General features: G+C 49.3%; 1 protein-coding gene across 1 annotated transcript in view; it reads left to right on the forward strand.

Annotated features, from left to right (window-relative positions):
* The first annotated feature begins 8,091 nt into the window (after positions 1-8,091).
* CASZ1 (castor zinc finger 1) overlaps positions 8,092-15,478 on the forward strand; it is a 139,749-nt gene continuing 132,362 nt past the window's right edge. Inside the window, exon 1 of the mRNA XM_081055783.1 lies at positions 8,092-8,214. The gene's annotated coding sequence lies outside the window, so the exon portion shown is untranslated. The remainder of the gene's footprint in view (positions 8,215-15,478) is intronic.

Consider the following 15,478-nt stretch of genomic DNA (forward strand, 5'->3'; position numbering starts at 1 on the left):
TGGCCGTGGCCAAGGCCCACACTCCCTCTGAATCCTATTGAAAAAATAATAAAAAGGTAATTACTTTGTCATTACCGAACACTGGTTTGTCTTTTTTTTTTTCTTAAGCCATGACCATAAATAACCAGCCCATTACCCTTCAGAGTGGACACACACATCTCTGCAGGACCTGTCTCCTCGTATATGCTGGTTCTCCCCCCACGCCACCATTCCCTGGTGTATACTGCACACACGTGCACATCAAACACAGACACAGCTCGTGCACCTGACCTTGCCTTAGCATTCTGCTCAATGCTAGGAATAATAATAACAACAGCTATTATTTGTGAATCCAGGCTAAGTGCTTCGCGTGAATTATCTCAATTCTTCTGACAATGCAGTGAGGCAGGTACTGATGTTGTTGCCATTTGACAGATAGGGACACTGAGGCTGAGGGAGGTCAGGGACTTGCTCAAGGTCATACGGATAGTAAGAAGCAGGGCTGGGATTTGAACCCACGTGACCCAATTTGGAAATTCGTGTTCCAGTGTGCTGATTATTTAAACCTAGATGAAAAAATTACATACACACATAGTCTACCGGGGGAAGATAATTGTGATACAGAGTATTAAGTGCTATGGCAGAGGAAACAAGGGGGCTGTGGGAGGCCGGATGGAGGCATCTAACCCAGTTTTGGGCAGAGGAACATCAGGGAAGGTTCCCCAGAGGAGGTTATACCTGCTTTGATCTTAATAGGTGAGTGGGAGGGGGACAAGTAAGGAAGGGCAGGAAAGGCCTTCAGGGCAGAGGGAACAGCCTGGGCAAAGGCCTGGAGGTAAGATCCAGGAGGGTACGTTTAGAACTCTAAGCAGCATGTGGCTGGAGCAGAGGGTGCGTGAATACATGCCAGAGAGTGTTAGGTGAGGCTGGGGAGGAGAGCGGGGCCGTCACTCACATCCGGGCCAGGTTGGCACAGTAGAGTAGCCCTCCCCCACCCACATTCAGCTACCTGGCACTCCTGTCTGAGTGACACGAGGGCACCTCATCAGCAAAACAGCTCTTTCCCGCCTCCCTGGCCAGCCCCGCCCTCTGTGAGACACTGAGCCATGGGTGGTGGCCGGCACCTGCACAGGTGCCAGTAAGGAGGAAGCATGGTTACTTCCGGAGTCTCACAGAAGGTTCCTTTTGCCGTGGCCTGGCCATGCCAATCCTTAGGCAGGATTGCATCCTGGGACGGAAGCCGCACAGCCATGATTAGTCCATTTGGCTTCTGCTCTCAGAGTTCTGTGCTGATTTCAGATCTGGGCGAAGTAGGGAGGGAAAAGGAACGGGAAGGGGTTGAAATATGGGCTCATGTGGCATGTGGCAGGAACCACAGGGCCACAGCAGTGTGACTTTTGCTCTGAGGACAGGTGGTCCTTTTGACTTCCCCATTACTCAGTTTCCCTTATTCAACAGGGCCCTAGTGCCAGGCCTGCCCCTCCCTGGTAGGTGTGGGAGGGGATAGGTGTCATCCATGGATCTTTTCATAAGAGGTGATGTCAGCAGTCCCCCTCACCTGGCTGTATGTCTCTGTATTTCTCTGTATTCAGATGTTTGCTGAAAGCATGGACATAATCTTCCAGTGTTCAAACAGCACAGCCATACCCACAGAGACCCAAACCTTCCTTTCAAGGGACATGTAGTTCCTCACCTGTGTACACACACGCACACACACTCTCCGTACAGATAAAATTAGACGTACACCTCACCACTCGACATGAAAGACACTCCTATCCACACACATCTTCAAATCACCCAGGCAGACCGCTAGGATGGGCTCAAAAATGATGTACCTGGTGGGTTTCATTTAAATTCATTCTTTTAATGTTTTAAGTCCAACTCACACCCAAATAAATACATGGTTCTCAGATTATGTGTGTTTCTTTTACTTTCTGTATTATATTTATATTTATATTTCTCTATTCTATATTTACATTTGCTTCCTGAACTGTTAGTATCATGTGCAAATCATCCTTTTTTTTCTTTCAGAAATTTAAAGCTTTTTAAAAAAATTATTATTATTTTATTTAAAAAAATTTTTTTTGGTTAAATTAACAGGGTTCAGGGGCTATTAAAGCTGGAAGGGGCCATAGAGATCAGAAACCCTGGGACTAGGGAACATTTCCTAAAAGGAAAAAATTAGTCACCTGCAATTCTTCTCGTTACCAGGCAGGAGTAAACATAAATACCAAAAAAGCAAATTAATTAGAACAAACTAGAAAAGGAGAAGTTTGAACCAGAAAGCAAAATAGCCTGTCCTTTGATTGGAGCTGAGTGAGAGCTGAGGCAGGGAAAATGAAAGCAGGTACAAAGTGTGGAGCTTAGAAAACAGGTAGTATTTATGGCATAGAAATCCCTAAGGCTTCTCTGTCGAGAGAGGTTTCTGGAAGGTGTGGGCAGAGAAGTAGGAGGAAGCAGGAGCTCATCATCCCTGTTGAGGCTGAAAGACTGAGATAGACCCCACCCCTCCACCCCTAAGAGCTGAGCAGATCCCCAACAAGCTCAGGTGGAGGTTCTGGAAGCCCCCAAGAACCTGGGAGCTGGGAAGTCCAGCTCCCAGCCCCTAGGAGTCTGCCCTTCTCATCTCTGCCTGAGGTTGTGGGTCTGAACAAGGCCGCTCAAACCTTGAAACAGCCCCTGCTTGTGGCCAGTACAGTTCTAATAAGGATTCATTACTAGAATCACAGACTCTTTCACCCATTAAATTAACAGGGGTTAAAAAATAAGGAGAGAGAGAGAGAGAGAGAGAGAGAGAGAGAGAGAGAGGGAGCGAACGAGAACCAAAGGTTGGAGAGCTTATGAAGAGAGGGGCTGCTGATGAGAGGACAAACTCACACAGCCTTCCTGGGGAGGGGCAATTTGGCGCTGGGAAGGAATCAAAAGCTTTGAAATGTGTGCACGCTCTTTGACTCAACCATTCTACTTTGAAGAGCGTGCACAGTTATTTATGGACAAGGATGTTCATTCGAGTTATTTATAATAATTAAAAGAATTGGAAACAAGTTCGATGTCCAAAATTATGATCAAACTCTACAATACAGCCATTAAAAATCATGTTGTAGAATTATATTTAATGACGTGAGAAACTGTTCATGCTACGTCTACATGGCAGGCTAAAAAAACATAAAACCGGTATGTTCAGTGTGACTCTGGTTGTATAAAACAAAACAAAGCGAAAAGCAAAAAACAAACAAAAAATCTAGACAGGCAGGAAATACACCAAAACATCAACAGTGATTATTCATGGGTGGTGGGATTACAGATGATTTAAATTTTCTTCTTCCTGTTTATCTGTATTTTCTGAATTTTCTACAATAAACATGTATTGTGTATATAGTCAAAAACAAATAATCATGTACTTTGCAAAAAGAACGAGGGAATTTTGGCGGGGGTGGAGTGGGGTGGGGTGGAAGGACTTGTCAAGTTCATCAGTTTGAATGGGACTGGGGAGCCCAGCTTAGCGTTTGGAGAAAGCCCCTCTCTCATCCTGCCTTCCCAAGGACTCCTAAGAGAGAGACATACGTAAATAAAAGAAATGCACTCCGCTTTTTTTTTTTTAATTACAACTTGCCCAGTAATCACCATAATCACTTATCCATAGCATTTGTTTGTCTATTGTCACCAAGTATCTATTAGCTTCACTGTGATGCTAGTAACACCATGCTAGACCCAGTGAACCCCCAAAACACAGACCTTGCCCAAGGAGAAACCTCCAAACCAGGAGCAACTGAGGAAAAAGGGAAACAAGCACAGTCTATAATTTTTAAATTTAAAATAGTGATTCTTGGTCAGCATTTATTGAGTGCTTACTGTGTACAAAATCTGGTGCGTGGTCCTGTGATGGTTTTCGTTCCCTTTATCTTTTACTAGGTTGACATAAAATTTACAGTTAAAGGACAGATTTGTTTTGCTCCCTCCCTCCTCTACTCCCAGTGCACTCACATTCGAGTTTCATCTTTTTATGAACTCAGAGTAAAAGTAAAAATGCTTGTTGCACGGGGGGTAAGTCAGGGAGTGAGGCTTTTGTCACTGCTCCCCTCCAAACAGCTGGTCCTGGGGGTGAAAAGCATTGGCTCTGGCGTCAGACAGTCCAGCTCCGCCTTGGGAAAGTTATTCTCTGTGCCTTGGTTTCCTCATCTGTATAATGGGTATATTCATAATAGCAAGCACCTTGAACAGTTGTTGTGAAGGTCTAATAAGATAATGCAAGTACTTAGCAGGTTGCTTGGCACATGATCACCAGTTAGTAAATAACAATTATTAGTGTACAATTAGGTGTTGCTTTCCATCACTACAAAGGACTAGAAATCAAAAAACTGACCAGGAAGCTGAACTGTGATTACTTTCAAGGCTTTCCCGATTACATAAACAGGTAGACTTAAATTTATTTGTTCAGCCATCAATCACCAAGAGGCTCCTGGGCGCCAAGTACTGTGCTTGTCTCCTTGGCTTCTGCCTTAAAGGCACAGACCCTACCCTCAGGAAGCTCACAGTCTAGTGTGGAAGATTGGAGTCTCCCTGGAGACAAAAATGGGAGAGGGGCTGGATCGTATGCAGCCCACCTGGAGGAGGGGGGCTAGATAGGTACCTCGGTAGAGTCTTTAGTTGACCCCACTTCCCCTCCTGCCTGTGCAGCCTCCCCTGTTGGGATATAGTTAATTAGAGCCCTGTATTTCCCCACTGTTAACTCCAGGCCAAAGGCTAGGGAGTAGAAAACTCAGCAAAGCTGCCGTGCCATCCTGGCAATTCCTGGGTTGGACCAGCTCCTCCTCCCTCCCCCAAACAGTGTCCTAGGAGCTCGCTACAGCATAGGCTGTAGACCTCTACAGAGAGGTCCCTTCAGGGTAGGGACCATGTAGGCTTATCTTGATTCAGTGCCTGACTCCCAAAGAGTGACGACTACTATGTATGTACCAGCTACTGTTTAAGGTGCTGAGGACACGAGGGGACACAGAACAAAGTCCTTGCTTCCAAGGAGCTCCCATTCTAGCAGGGGCAGCTGGACAGGAAATCTGGGAACACAGGTATAAACAAAATCATTGTAGACACTCAAACAGGGTAAAGCGATAGAGAAAGGCTGGGGAGGTACTTTAGGGAGAAAGCGTGACATGTCACCTAAAAAAGGTGACATGTGAGCAGAGACCTGAATGACGCCAAAGAAGCAGCTGCAGAAAGGGCATTCCAGGCACAGAGAACAAGTGCAAAGGCCCTGAGGTAGGGACAAGCTTGGTGTTTTCTAGGACAGCAAGAAGCTTGTGTGATGGGGGCAATATGACTGAGGGGAGGGTGAAAGGAGGGGAGGTCCAGGGGCAGGCAGTGGTCAGCTCTTGCTGACCGTGGGAAAGAGTTTGTATTGTTTTAGGGAAAGCTCAGGAAGTGCTAAAAGGAAGCAAATGAGGCAAAGAGCATCTCTGATTTTAGTCCCTGTAAAGGGCTTGGGAAAGGGGACAAGGCAATGAGAGGCTTAAGAGACCACAGGCTACTATTTGGGTGTGGTGCTCACTCCTGGCCCCTAGCTTTGTTTTAATTATTTTTTCTTTGAGTTAGGGGTGGTAGTTTGAAAAGAAAGAGGAGCCTTTCTTTTCTCTTCACCCCAATGTCCTGTGGCCTCCTCTCAGCCCTTGACACCATTTCTAGCTTCCCCATCCCAGTGAGGTTTCTTCAGAGGAGAAAGACTCCTTGGGGGATGGGAGAATTGCAAAGTCTCTGAGAACAAATGGAGGGAAGAATAAATGTTTTAATAAAAGTTTGGTGGGTATGATGTGGCTGTTGGGGTGGGGCGAGTGGAGGGAAGGCTTAGAGTGGGGAAGTGGGGAGGGGAGAGACTAGCAAATTCCTCAGCCAGCTCCTCAGAGGCTCGGCCTATCTAGTTCATTTGTGTCTCTCCAGCCCTGGTAAGGAGCTGCTCCTCATTGGGGTTCAGCAAATGCCTGCTGAATGAATGGATGAGTGTGAGCTGTTGCTAGAGGGGGAAAAAAAGGACAGAGGGGAAGAAGGGAGGGAGAGAGGACAGGAAGCAACGCAAAGCAGAGGGAGCACTGGATGTCCCAAGGAGCTATGACAATTACTGGCATTTATCGATCACTATGTTGGCCCAGGCACTTTTCCTGCATTAACTCATTTTAGCCTCTCAAATCAAGCCCAGGCAGTAAGTACTATTATTACTCCCCATTTTACTGTTGAGGCAACTGAGGCACAGAGGGGTCAAATGCCACTGATAAGTGGCTGGGGCTTGACCCCAAAGCCCAAGCCATTAACCGTACCACCTGGGAGGGGAAGGAGCTCCCACTCAGAAGTTAGAAGACCTTTCTTACCTCTTCTAAGGTCACTACCACTCAGTGTGCCTCAATTTCTCCTTCTGCAGAATGCAGGATTGGACTTGAGATCTTTGGGGCTGTGAGTTCTGTTGAGTCACCAGGCACAAGAACCTATAGGCCAGCAGCCAACTCCAGGGAACTGAGTTGATGGGGGTAGATGGTGTGTGGCAACGAAGAGTCATGGGTCAGCGGTCCATGGGGACTGTCAGGTATGGAGATGAGGAGGGGAGAAAACTCAACAAACCTGAGATGTGCCTCACTCCCAAATCTGGTCTTCTTATATGGACAAATCCTGAACTGATCCCAGACGCATTCCAGGTGGTAAGGAGGCAAGCTCTATTTTTGAGTTGGTTTTTCCCCAGCTAGGCTAAAACAAGTAGAGAACACTCAAATTCTAAGGGGTATGTGAGCCTCCTCCCCTAAATCTGGAGGTTTTTTTAGGGGACAAGGCAAATCCTGGCCACCTCAGGACCAGAGAGCCAAAGAGTCTCAGGTCTCTATCCATTCACCAATTAACTTCCAGCTTAGGCATGACAGGGAATGCATCCCAGCAGATGTCTCTGTTGGACAATTACCATACAAGGCTTCTGGTCACTTTCAGTTCTGAGAGGCTTTGCTGAAACCTTGCAGATTAGGCCCCAAAGTCTACCAGCCTGCAACAATGTTTACCAGCCTGTGGCATTTTGCTTAGTTCAATGTGTTCTGTTGAATACTTCTCAAAGCTATGGGTCATTCTTTGAATTTTTATTCGTTTATTCTACTAATCATTTAGCTGTTTGGTTTACTATCGTGGTCAGTTCCTCACTTATCTCACCCTCTGAGTGTTTCCTCCTTTCTCTCAGGTCTGATGTGATTTGCATCCTGTACAACAGAAGGGAAAACAGGTACAGTGACTAATTCAGTCCTTGGATGGGGATGGCCTGGCCAAGAAAGGCAGGACAGAGGGCTACCAGGCAGGGGGCCACTGTTGACCTCCAGGCTCAGCCTGGTGTGGCCACCTCAAATCAACTGGGCGGTGGCAGTGTGGGCCAAGCGAGAAAAGAGGGTTTTCTCTAATAGAGTATGAAAATCCTCACTCAAATAGGCCCTCCTTTTTCACCTGGGGAGGAGGAATTAGCTCTCCCAAGACACTCTTTATCCTATTGCCTTGTTTTATTTTCTTCATGGATCTTTTCACTCTCTGAAATATTATTCATTTGTTTTAATGTTCATTATCTGCACGATCTCCCCTCCTTTCATTCTTCAGGGTCTGTCTTGCTCACTTAAGGATTTATTTCTTGCACAACTAACTGAATGAAAAACTCCCTTGCAAAGAATAAGTGCAAAGTGGATATGGAAGAGTGAGAACATCACGTTCCTAACATTCTAACTTGCAGAAAAGAGCTAGTTCTTCAGGAAAAGTGGCAAGCCAACCGGCTCTCTGGGGTTCAGAACAGGTGAAAAGTAACCCACTCCCACCCCGTCTCTCTTCTCCCCAGCCTCAGCTCCACTCAGTTGGGGAGTGTAGAAACCTTCTCCAGCCGCAAAAGGGAGCCGTGTGCTCAGATGCTCTTAGGCAGGCCGCGCCTCGGGGCGCGCGCAAGCCGAGCTCAGCTCGGGCGGTGGGTGGGAAGAAACCGGGAGGGGAAGGTCTGGGGGTGCGAGGGTGGAGCGGAGCCCGGCCCCGCGATCCGGCCCGGGTTTTACATGCCACCCACTCGCCCGTTCGGCCGCGGAGAATTCCATAATCACAGCGGGCGAGAGCGGAGACTGGGAGCGAAAAATCCGGGATCCGGCAACTTTGGGCAGCGCATGCGCGCCCGCGGCGCTCCATCCCAAACACACACACATTTTTCCCCCGGACTTGGAAAGTCACCCAAAGCCGCCCCAAGTGCAGGTAAGAGACTCGGCGCTCCCTCCGACGCGCCCCCCCCTACGCCCCTCAGCCCCGCGGGCCTCCCGGGTTGCTTCCGCGCCTCGCCCCCTGTCCCGGTGCAGCCCCCCACCCCCAGGGCTGCTGCTTGCAGCCGGGCGCGGGCGAGCGAGCGATCGAGAGAGCCAGCCAGCCAGCCAGCCAGCCAGCCTGCGCGCGGCGGCTGCCACCCAACTCCGGCCGTGCGGGAGGCAGGGGGCACGGAGGGCTGGCACCCGGGCGCGGGGCGGCGCGTCGCCCGCTGTGGCCAGGGGAATGCCCAGCGCGCGGCTTCGGGGGAGGGGAGGGCTGCTGCTCCTGGGGGTCACTTACTCTAACTGAGGGGGCAGCGGGGTAGGGGAGAAGAGGGGGAGGTGCCAGGCACGAGTGCAGACTTTGCAGATAGGGTGGGGGCGCCCCCTGCTCTGCGGGCTCCCTGGGGGGGGCAGGTGCTCACCAATACCCGGTAATCACTCCTTCCCCCTACGCCAATCCCCCCCTCCACAGCTGCAGGGGTTTGTGAGCTCTCCAGGGCCGAGAAGGAGGCAGGGGTGAGGGGCACCTGGGGTGACTTTGCAAGACTTTGCTCAGGGGAAGGGGTGGATGGGGAACCCCTTCAGCCGACTCTTGTGCCCCAATACCAGAGTGTAGGTGCTACCAGCAGAGGTAGGCAGTGTTCACTTAGGCGCAGAGTGCCAAGGGGTGTCTCCGGGTGGGAAAACGAAGGCAAGAGGTTGCTTCGATGGGGGGAGCGGCGTCCCCTTTTTCATTTGTGCCGGGGAAGTTTGTCTCAAGTGCGCTGCTCCGGGCGCGGCAAGTGGTTCTTCTCACTCCCCCCACCCCCACCTCAGCCTCCCCGGGCTCACTGCTGGCAGTGGTGGGCACAGAGAGCCGGGGCACCGGCTCAGGACCGTGAGGCTGTCGGCCGGAATCTTCCTGGGTCCCGGGAAAAGTTCGGGGGGAGTTGCCGCGGTTGTTGTGTGCGCTGGGAGAGAAGTTGCGTCCGGGGACATGGGACGCTGGGCTGGCGGGCCCGCTGGAGGGTGGAGTGGTGCGCTCCCAGGGGGCTCGGTCGCGGTGGAAGAGGTCTGGCGGGGTCTGTGCCCGGAGGATGGCCTGAGGGTGACCTCGCGGCTCAGCATTTGGGGAAAGGGAGCCCTGAGTCTAGGGACGCGCGGCTGAAATAGGCACCAGGCGGAGGACAGAGAGAAGAGTGGCTTGTGGGGAGCATGGGGGCACCAAACGGGAGAGGGCCGGGCCACCTGGTCACTTGGGGTCGAGCTTCAAGGCAAAGGAGCGCGTGATGGCTGGCAGAAGAGTGTAGGGGAGCGGGGCTCCAGGGGGCGCGCGGGAATGGGGGGATCGGCCGGACCGATAGGCAGGGAGCTCTCGAGGCGGGGGGCCGAGTCGTGCGTCCGGGGTGAGCCGGCCGGGCGGAGCGGCGGCCGGTTTATTTTTACTCGGTGGCATTTGCAGAATGTGCAGCTGATGGCCGTCGGCCGCCAGGAAGTTTTGCTTTCTGTTCTTTCTCTCTTTCTGAAGCCAGAGCGGCCGGGAGCGGGCGGGCTGGGGAATCGGGCCTGGAAGGGGAGGGGGCGGCCGCTAGGATGGCAAGGTGCGAGCAGGGGCTCTCCGGGGAGGCGGACGGGGGTTGGCCCGGAGAGGACGGGCGGACTGGCGCTGGGCCGCTGCGGAGCATTTGGGCGAACGTCCGTCCCCAGCGTTGGAAGCTCCTCGGCGAGAGGAACAGGTGTATGCGCCGTCAATCACGGCGCGAGGGACACTTTGGGGGCGTAGATTAAAATAATAATAATAGATTTTTCTCTAAGGGGTGGGTGCAGATTCTTCTTCCAAGTCATCCCCTACCCGGGTCCGGAGTTGGGGGAGGAGACGAGTGCAGAGGGAGGCAGGGGCCTCCCTCCAGTTCCTCCCTACACAAGTTCCTCCTGAACCAGCCTCTGCTCGGGAAGCCGGCCCAGGGTGCGTGTGCGGGTGTGTATGATTTGTCCACCAGGGAAGCGGCGAAAACACCCCTCAAACAAGCCTGGAGTTCCCCCAAACCTGGATGGATCAAGGGGCGACTGGGGGGTTATGCGTCGCTGCCCCAGCGTAGTCTGGGGGCAAGAACCTCAGAGTGTGTGGTTGTCCCGACAACACCCAGTACACTCAAAGAGGTGGGGACCGCGAGGGGGAAAAGTCCAGGGTAATCGATAGGCGAAGTTGGTGTATTTAGGAGGTCTGTAAGTTGGTACAGGAGCGCGGTGACAGCGTGCTATGGGACTGGAAAACAGTCCCGGTAAATTGGTGCGACCCCCCCCCCCCCCGCCTACCCCACGGCGCGCGCGGACACACACACACACACACACACACACACACACACACACACACACCACGCACGTCGCCGTCCTAAAGGGAGCTGTCCGGGCTGAGCAGGAGCAGCTGCGCGGGGCGTGGTGAGGGGGGTAGTTGGTCCCCGGGGGCTGCGCCCGGGCTGCGCTCCACGTGCCCAGAGGGGGCGCTGGGCTGTTCGGTGCCCGAGCGCAAAGCTCTGGGTTTGCGCCCTGGTGGCCGCGAGGCGGTGCGTCCCGGGAGGGCGGCGAGTCCCGCGCCATCTCCGGCGACTCGCTCTACCTCCCCCGACGCCCAGCCACTTTCCCACTTCCCAAACTTCGCTTAATGGTTTGCCCTCCCTCGAGCTCTCAGACCCTCTGCAGGGCAGAGTGGGGGAACTTCTCCTCTCCCGGCAGCGGCCACTGTCTCTCTCCCCGGAACCCGGATAATTGGAGAGATAGCCCCCACCTCCCCATCTTGTTAGCCACCTTAGAGGCGGTTAACAGGAGTTTATGGGGAATATTGTTGAACTTCAGTAATCAGGTTTCCAGCGATCTTATGCCTTCTGTTTAATTTATTAGACTAGTTATTTATTCTGTTGATGATAATCTGTTGCTGGTTTCTATGGAGATGTTAAACTGATCTCTTTCAGAAATCAAACTCCATATGCACTAAAACGTTTAAAGGGGCAGTGCCTCCCTCTTTTTTGTTTTGTTTTGTTTTTTGTTTTAGACTTTGCACCTTGCAGAGACTTCGCGTCTTTCTCTGAGTCTCGGTGCATTTTATTTCCTTCTTACCAAGTAGAGGAGCCGGGATACTCACGCTTTGTGGCAAGTACAGCTTATTATGGCTAGAAGAAAGCGAAGGCTTTGATCCCTAGGTTGCATCATCATTTAAAACAGATCATTTCACCACCATCCCCTTCTCCCCCATCATATAAGAGCAAAATTCTTTCAAGATCAAAGAGTCCAATCTAAAAAAAAAAAAAAACAACTATTGTTAAAAAAAATAGGAAGTCAGTCAAATGTGAACCTCGCCTTTATATCTGCTGCCCTTGTGTTTAAAGAATTTTTTGAATAAGAAAAACAAAACTTGTAGCTCAGCTAATTTTTCATACTTATTAATAGTTTATCTTGCCCCCCCTTTTTAATTTAAAAAGAAGTTCAAAGTTAGATTTCTCTGCCTGTGGGGGTTGAGGTATATTTGCTTCTCTTTTAGATCCTGACCATCTGTTTTTGGAAAATTAGCCTCTGGGAAGAGGGGAAGAGTTTTTACTCAAACTTAATGGAGTGCTTTAATTCTTTTTAAATACCCAAATATTTTAAAGTTCCAATTTCCCTACTTTTAAGGAAAATGTCAGTAACCTCTGTCTGGTGTGTGAGAATATATCAACTTTTTCTCTTCCTCTCTTCTCCTCAGGTAGTCTTCTGTGGATTTGTGACTTTGAGGGGGGTGGGTACAGTGAATTAAGAAAATAAGGCAGAAAAAATTATCTTGGTTTGTGACACTCTGAAAAATTGCAAACCTACTCTGAATGCCGATGTTTATCACACTGACAGATATGATACAAAGCGATTGCATTTCCTAATGATCCTTTGGGACTAAGTTGTAGGTAAAACCATTTAATGCATTTTTAATATTAAAGTAAGGCCCGGGTTCCATTTTCTTGGAGGTGGGGGGAGTGGATGTCCCTCTCTGGAGCTGATGCTTTCTGAGTATACTGCTTTCCTTTCCTAACTTGAGCCCCCCACCTCCTCCCCTGTCCATTTCCATTCACTTTGGGGAGGGGTGAGCCACACACAGGGCATTTGGCTTTCATAAATAAATTTATATCTGGCCAGAAGGTCCAATGCTAAATAAGAGCACACTTTAAAAAAAAAGAAAGAAAGAAAGAAAGAAAAAACAAACCTCAGACTCCACCCTTGCTATAGGAAATAAAACAGAAGCAATTGTTGACTTTTTTTTTCCTTTTGCCATCCTGGTTCTCTTTTATATTATTTTATTTTGGAAGGGAGTGGAATGGGTGTTACTTCTCCGCTGAGCTCAGAGAGGAGCCATTCCAGTTATTTCCCCCTTTGCTATATTTTAAAAATTTGTTTGATTTGGATTGCAAACAGAACAGAGGTTTAAACGTAGAAAAGAGCACTGTAGCTTTAAACTCAGGAGTTTGCATATTCTCCTTGTATCTTTCCCCTTTGCTAATTATTGTGTTGTTTTCAGAGCAAATATGTCATATCCATGGCGACCGGGCAGGTTTATTGTCTTTCTGAAGCAATAGCTCACATAAGTAATTAATGACTTTCTTTTTTTTCCCCTGGCTTAGGTTAAACAGATCATTCAAGGAAAGTCATATCTCTCTTCTCTCTCTCTCTCTCTCTCTCTCTCTCTCTCTCTCTCTCTCTCTCTCTCTCAGCCCAGTGACATAAGAACATGAGTTAGAACAAGAAAATACTTTAACCAAGGAGTCAACAGCTTATTTTCCCCATTTCTTTTAAAAGCTGAAGTGTCAGCTTTCAGACATATGAGGCTGTCATTCTTGCAGCCGTGAGCAGCACAGTCCATGACTGGGGGTTGGAAATCCATTTTTGAAGGTTGTACAGCCAGGGAAGTGTTGGCATGGGGGGGAGTAACCCAGAGGAATTTGCCTTTGGGTGGGGGGGAAGCACTCCAAAATGAGTATTTCTCCTGTGTTTAGCGGAATTTAATTAAATTGTTTACAGGAAAGAATTAATGAGTTGGTAGTAATGTGAACCCCCCCACCCCTTCTTTTTCCCAGTCTAGTTAACTGGAAAGGCAAAGTTTTTCTTTTTGATTCACCTTGAACTTCAGCTTTCTCCAGCCTTTGTCTCAAGTGCTTTTTTCCTGGAAAAGTACCTTTTGGAATTCCCTCTGGTTAATATTTCCAGAATTATGGTGGGTGTTTTTTTTTTTGTGTGTGTTTTTTTTTACCCTTAGACCTACAACTCCAAGCTGGTTTCTGCTTCTCAAGAATCAGGAGCTATGATGATTGACTATAACTTGGATTTTTAAACTTTTTTGGGGGGTGGGCGGTGGCTTTTGAGGATAGGAAATGTTATAGACAGCCTATCTCCCTTCTGTATCTAGGGACACTAGTCAGGAAGGTGTAAGCAATGTTTTCCTTAAAAAAAATAAATAAATCACCGCTTATGTCCCACCCTTTTCAAATGGACCTTTTGCTGACAAGAAGCTTTCTAATATCATTTCTTAACATGAGAAATATACTAGATGTCCAACTGATTTTCTCCAGCAGCTCCTTTGCCCCTACCAACAGACACACGTTAATTACACACGTTTATAGTCTGCCCCCCACTTTTGAAATTTCATGTATAGCCAAGGTTTTGTGTATGTCCTTAAGAAAGGGGAATGAGATAAAGAGAAAAGCATTTATATTATATTTATACTCCAACACAATTAAAAAGGATATTTTCCCCCCACGTGAAGTAAGTTAAAAAAGGCTGTGTGTCAACTGAATGAATCTTTTGGCTTTTGGCATTCAAAATAAAAATATAAAGCAGGAGAGAGATTTATTTGGTATCTGGTTTCTGAAGAGGAGAAGAGAAGGCCAGGCAAGTCTGGTGCTGAGACTCCAGCGGAGTTGTAATTGAGCCCGTAACCTCTTGATGTCTATATCAGAAAAACAGACATGAGCACAGGGAACGGAGGAGAGGCAAACAAGCCTTGTAGAGGAGGGAGCTCAGGGGGAGATTCACAGAGAGAGAGAAAGAGATTTAATTTATAGACATTTTAAAACCCGTAATTTCATTAGGATCTGTTCTTCCCCTTCTCTGAAGGGCAGCCCGGCAGACGGATAAGGCTGGTCCCTGTGCCGAGATGCGTGGTATGGCTTGGTGGATGCGAACTTGGGCATCGTTGCCAGCTCTCAGGGTTCCTTTTTGCTCTGCCCACTTTCTGAAGGCTTCCTTATTTTGAAATTAGAAAGTCCCAAATAGCCAAAAGTTAGCTGTGGTTTCTGCCTGCCTGGTGATCTCTCCTGTGGGTGCCTCGCGGATCCACTAGCGGGTCTGCCTTCTGCCTGGCCTTTGGCATCTGTGTCTTCTGTCTGTTGCCAGGCTGCCCGTGGTGCCAGCCACAGAAGGCCACGGGGCAGAGGCCCCCATTTCTGCCCCCCTCAAGTTCACCAAGTTAAGTTACTGTGGTTGTGAGGCCACGGTGTTGGGGGGGGGGGGTACAGAGCTAAAGCCTGTCGTAAATTCTGCAAAAATTAATCAACCGTTTAAGAGCTGCACGTTAACAAGGTTGTGCAGACAAGCCAGGCCCTCTCCCGCTCCCCCTGCTCAAAGTCCAGCAGAGTAGGGGGTGGCCTGGATGGTGGGAAGGGAAGGGGGTGTTTTATTTTTAATCTGAATAATTGAGAACAACTCAGGAGAGGAAAGAAGAGAAAAGGATTTATTGAATATAAATCCTCAAGTGCCCTCGTTCCATGTTGTTGGAATTTCTTTTCCCTTTTGGTCTGGATTTGTCCTGTGTGTCTTTGGCAGAAAAGACACGTAGAGAAAGAGAGCAAAGGGGGGTGGTGAGGGGGACAGAGAGAGAGAGAGAGAGAGAGAGAGAGAGAGAGAGAGAGAGAGAGAGATTGAAGGAGAGAGAGAAGGAGAGAGAGAAGGAGAGAGGGAGGGAGACGTGTGGCTCCTTCGGAACTCATTATCATTCTTAATAAGTCTTAAGGAATAAAGAAGAGCATTGAGTGTAAATGCTGGGTAATCCTAACACTTCTCAAGGTGAGAAGAGTCTTGAGGACACAGAGAAAAGAGAGAGCAGAGGAGGAGGGTGGGAGGTGGGGGCTCAAGTGGCCCTGGGGGAGTGGCAGGCCCGGGGTTTGGGAGGCTCTGCAGGAGGCCTGGAGGCTGGGGTCGGGGCACCCAGAGGAGCCTAGACC

Source organism: Rhinolophus hipposideros, assembly GCF_964194185.1.
Source record: "Rhinolophus hipposideros genome assembly, chromosome: 8".
In the NCBI taxonomy this organism is placed as follows: Eukaryota; Metazoa; Chordata; class Mammalia; order Chiroptera; family Rhinolophidae; genus Rhinolophus; species Rhinolophus hipposideros.